Below are 5,908 nucleotides of genomic sequence, written 5' to 3'. Positions count from 1 at the left end.
CAACACTTAACCAAATGTAAGAAAGCCTGGTGAAAATGTGTGTCTTTGAAATAGTAAAGAGAACCATCAGGTACAAGGCATGCCCACGATTACGAGATGTATGACCTTGAGGAGGACAGAGGCACAAATCTGACATCCGTACCCAACAAGTAGTGGAGGTACGACACGATACCAAGGTAGGAGTACTTTTGTAGACCCCTGACATATACTGGAGCTGACCACCACTCCTCCAACACCACTACCACCTACAACCTGAATATGTAGCTCCTTGTCTCTTCGGGACCACAATGTACCAAGAGCCATTAGAGCTCACCTATAAATAGGGCCTCACTTCATCATTGAAGGGGGTTGGAAAATTCATTGTATACAGAGGTTATTAAACAATATACATGTTTTTACTCCATTGTTGATTTGCATTTATCCTTCCTCAAGTCTATTCTAAATTCTCATTTAGTTACTATCTTACTAAACTTTGTGTTTTCCGACCTAACATCGTTAACGAGTTCTCACTGTCAACAGAACCCTAGACTATTAGGTGAATAACAATCCTAAGATGATAATAGAACAATTAACACCCTAATTAGTTGACCACCTAACAAGATATCACAAAATTCATAACATTCAATTAGAATAATAGAAACAATTTGATATAGTTGGAAATAGGTAATAATAATCATCAATAAATAAAAGAAAGCATATTTAGGGCTTTGAAATCACCCTTAACTAAATAAAAACTTAGCAAAACATAATTAAATAAAAAGCATAAACTTTACCAAGAGAAAAAAATGTCTCTAAGAGAGTGTAGAGTGTGTTTACAAATAGAAACAAACCTCTATTTAAAATAGTCTAGTACTAACTAAAACTAATAAGAATAAAATTTAAGATTTAAAATCTAAAACTTAAACTAATAGATATTAATTTGCTTTTAATATTAATGTGATATCTCTAATTTTTGAATTTGGAGTAAAAATATCTGGTAATTTGTTGCAAAATTGGAAAGAGAAAAAAAAAGATCTACAACTTTTATTTCTACCATAATTTCCAAAATATGGCTGCACAATGTCAAAATCGCTCATGATGTTTCAACTCCTGCTTTGGCTCATGCTCATGCTCCATCTCTTTTATTTTCTTCAGAAAAATACACACTTTCCTATAAAATCAAATAAATCAAATCAAAATTAAATATTTCCAATAAAAAATATATTAAATTAAAACCATAGAAATAATAATTCAAACTCAATCTATTTTAATAATAATAAATGTGTATTTTAACTACTAAAATTATTTATAGCCCAAAAATCACAAAATACCAAAAACAAAATTAAAATTATTGAAATAATTAAAACTAACAATTTCTTTCTTTTTTTTTTTTGGAAAGAGAAATGTCCTAAGTTAAGAGAGGAGAAACGTTCGTGTAGAGGGAAGGAAGAGATGAGTAGGATTTTTCATTTAAGCGGGAGATGTAATTTGCCAAAACAAAATTAAGCATTTTAGCGCTAATAATTTTACACTCTGCCCATTTCCCCTCATTCTCTTTAATGGCGTTTTTAATATATACTGTTAAATTAAAATATTTTTCGTATTTACAAAAATTAAATTAACTTTTTTATTATTAATAATTAATAAATTTATTTATTATTTATATTTCAAAAATTATAATGTATATTTATATTAATAGGTATATTTTTTTAATACTTATTTCATACACTGATAATTATATATATATATATGTATTGTTTAAATAAATTAATATATTTTAAAATTCCAATAATGTAAAAATAAATCACAATATCCTTAATAATATATTTTTTAATGACATGGTTAGTCCGTTCCACACAACCAACCTACCATGTCATTTAAATTTTTATTAAAGAGATAATCAAAATTATTTTATATATTTTTTATTTTAAATTATAAATACTATTAAATTAAAATATTTTCTTTTTTATAAAAATTAAAAGTAATATTTTCAATTATTATTAATTTATTTATTTATTTATATTTTAAAAATTAGAATGTATGTAATATTAATAATTATATGTGTATTATTTTATACTTATTTCATACTCAAATAAATAATATATATGTATTCTTAAACAAATTAATATACTTTAAAATTCCAATAATGTAAAAATTAATTAGAGTATCTTTAATAATATATTTTTATAATGACATGGTAGGTTCGTTCACACACAAACGACCTACCATCTTATTTAATTTGTTTTTTTTGAAGAGATACTCTAAATTATTTTTTATTTTTTATTTTAAATTATAAATATTATTTAATTAATTTTTTTCTTATTTATAAAAATTAAATTACATTTTTTAATTATCAATAATTTATTTATATTTAAAAAATGATAATATATATAATATTAATAATTATATATATATTCTTTTGTACTTATTTCATTCTCAAATAATTTATATATATTACTTAAATAAAGTAATATATTTTAAAATTTCAATAACGTAAAAATAAATTAGAGTATATTTAATAATATATTTTTATATGGAAATAGTAGGTCTGTTCCCACACAGCCGACCTTCCATGTCATATGATAGGTCCGTTCCCACACAACTGACCCACTATGTCATTTAAAAAATATTAAAGAGATACTCTAAATTATTTTAAGTTTTTTTTTTATTTTAAATTATAAATACTATTAAATTAAAATATTTTCTTATTTATTAAAATTAAACTACATTCATTTATTAATAATTAATGTTTAACCCAATTTTGACTTGATGAAGTGACATTTAAGAAAGAGACACATGACATTACACCGCATTGAATGTAGAGAGTTGGTTGGAAGGAGTAGCTGCTTGAGAGGGATACATCATAATATAAAAGCTTATTTAGCAAAGTTCAAGTAACCTGCTCGATGATGGAGCAGGCTATTACCGTCCCATGAAGTTTCTCGGAGTGCAAGACTTGCTTCATGAGTCAGATGCTTTTACCAAAAAATTTGGATTTTACGAGACACCATAAAATATCCCAAGATATTTGTGTAACTAATATTTAAATTGTATTATTCTCGTGTTATTTGAAACTGTAACTGAATGTATTGATCCAACACCTACACGTGTAGGGCCTAGATTTTCTTGTAAGGGTCTATAGCCCACTAAGACACTCTATAAATAGGGAGTTCATTCAATTATTAACCTTAAGCGAAAGTTACTGGAGAGAAGGCTAGAGATTTCTTTTGTACACACTTTACATACAAAACCCTTCAAATTGTATTCTTTTCTCAGCTTAAGAAACTTAGTTTAACCTTGTTTCTTCTAGATCTTGAGTTTGAGAGTTCTTTGAATAATAAAAGTGTGTACAACAGAGTTTCTTAAGCTCGAGGGGCAGTTAGGATTTTACACACTTTACATACTAACTCTTAGGGTTGAAGCACTATAAAATTCTGTGTCATTTACGTGATTTCACTTCATTTAATTCTTATTTGGTCGTATATAATTGACTCAGTATCGACCAAAATATTGGTCAACATTTTGGTGCTTTCGTTGAGAGCTGAAATTCAAGATTCTACTTCACTAGATCCATGTGATGCAATGGCTATCACTTCTAAAAGCTAGAGTCAAGAGCCATAAGAGGGAAACCCTAACACTGCACATCCTAACCGCCCCTCGAGCAGTCAGATCCTTCCTTTGTGCCCTGCTCATCAATTTCCTCCTCTTGGAAACCTGCCTCTACCAGCCACATCCGGACATGATGAGCCCCATGTGGACTTATGATAAAAGCTACACCCTGATCTTGAAAAGTTGAAAGGGGGCATGGGACAGATGCATGAGCAAATTGTTGCCATGCATGAAAATCATGGAGTCACTAAAGAGATTATATCTGAAGCCCTCAACAAACAAAGACAAGAATTTCAAGCCTAGTTGCTTCAAAGACAACAAGCCCTTGGAGCTCTCAAAGAAGAAGTTGACCGTCACAATGTTGAGGCGACAAGGTTACTAGAGGTCGTCTTGTAACATAATCAAGCAGCGAGATCCCGACCAGTGGATCCTCAGTCTACGAACATTGGTCTGGCAAATCCTGAAGCCCAATGACTAGGATGTCAAGCTACATGACCTGCCCAGTGATCGCGATCTCATGATCAAGTGATCCCTCCTAGACCTACTAGGAGTCATCACTCCCATAGGGAAGCTCAGCCAAGAGTGCAGCAATCGTTCTACCAAGATAAACAGGTTTTGCCTAATAGAGAGCAAGGTTGTGGCAAACAAGTGTCTGGAGCTGGAAGGCCTGCTAATGAGCACCTGAGGCAAGCACCCTGGTCCCCTGAATTTTGAAGATGGCTCTAATTTTGACAACCAAGGAATGAGAAAACTGCTAGCCAAAATCGAGGCTAGCCACCTCAATATGCTGGACACAACTGTGGTCATTATCGTAGAAGAAACAGAAGAAGAAATGACCAAGAGGCCAGTAGTAGTTATCAAACAACTCATAGAGATGGTTATGATGACGGCGAAGAGGATAGTCGAAACTACCAACCCCATGGCCATCCATAGTATAATGACCATCGACAAGATGAAAATCCAAGAGGATAGTTTGTTCCGCCACGGTCACTTGGGCCTCAAGATATCCCACCTAGGGAGAATGTGTAGCCTAAAAGACCATTTGTCCCACCAAGGCAGCAAAAGCTAGCGAACTGTCTCACAAGACCACCTCCTGGTCCTCCTCGAGTAGGTAGTCAAAATGATGGGGGCAACCAAGAGGAGGAAGTATCTATAATAGGCTGGGAAATAGAGATTCTGACCTCCGCGATGTCCTCAATTAGGCAAATGAAGGAAATGCGTCCAATGTTGCTGGACCTGTTACACTGGTAATTCCGCATGCACCACAAGCAGGGGCTATTGCAATCCCAGTTGTAGCACCAGTCACTGTGCCACTAGTTGCTCTTGCAATCTAGGTGCAATTGGATACTCTTACTCAAATGGTACAAGAGCTAACAGCCCCAAAGCTCAGTGACATCGACCTGGAAGGATGGAAATGGTCTCCTTTCTCCAATCAGATGAATGCTCTTATAGTACCTCCCATGTTCAAGATTCCAACTTGGAAGATGTATACTGGAAGGGAAGATCCTATCTCACATGTTAACAATTTTGAGATACAAGCGGACCTCAAAGGGGTTAGAGACAACATCTGTTGTAGGATCTTTCCAGCTACTCTACCCGATTCTGGTCAACAATGGTTCTTAAACTTGAGCCAAGAACCATTACATCCTAGGATACATTTGAGGCTCTTTTACTCTCAATTATTTGGTTCTAGTATCCCACCTGGTGAGCTCAACGACCTTGTTCACATTAAGCAAGGGCCAAATAAGCTTCTGAAGGACTATGTGCAGAGGTTCATGCAAGAGGCTGCCTAATAAAAAACAGTCAGCAATGATGGAAAACTGATGGCCATCATGGATGGAATCCAAGTATGGACTGGCCTAAGGAGGAAAACCATCAACTCAACAAGGAAGTTCTTAGATTGAAAAGACTAGTTTATCAAACTAGAGGAGGCCATTAGAAGATTAAGCCAATTAGGTAGGCACAAGTATTGTCGCTCCAGCCAAGAATAATGGAGCCCCAAACCAGAACCAGAACCAGAACCAGACAACTAATGGTAATTGAAATAAAACTGTCTAAAGAAGTGGAAAATGAAACAATAACTCAAACAGTGGCAATAATAACGACAATAAAAGGGCCAAAACCAATGATAAGCCACGAGAGTACAATTCTCGTTTTACCACCTACTCTACTCTCTTGGGGTCACGAGCAGAAGTCTTTCAAGCTACACAAGCTGAGGTACCTTATAGGAAGCCAAATCCCATAAGGAAATACATAAGTAAGAGAGACACGAACAAGTTCTGTCATTTCAATAATGACTACGGACATGACACCAACGACT

Source organism: Humulus lupulus, chromosome 1 (genome assembly GCF_963169125.1).
Source record: "Humulus lupulus chromosome 1, drHumLupu1.1, whole genome shotgun sequence".
Lineage (NCBI taxonomy): Eukaryota > Viridiplantae > Streptophyta > Magnoliopsida > Rosales > Cannabaceae > Humulus > Humulus lupulus.
The sequence above is the reverse complement of the archived record's forward strand: the minus strand, read 5'-3'. Positions refer to the sequence as shown.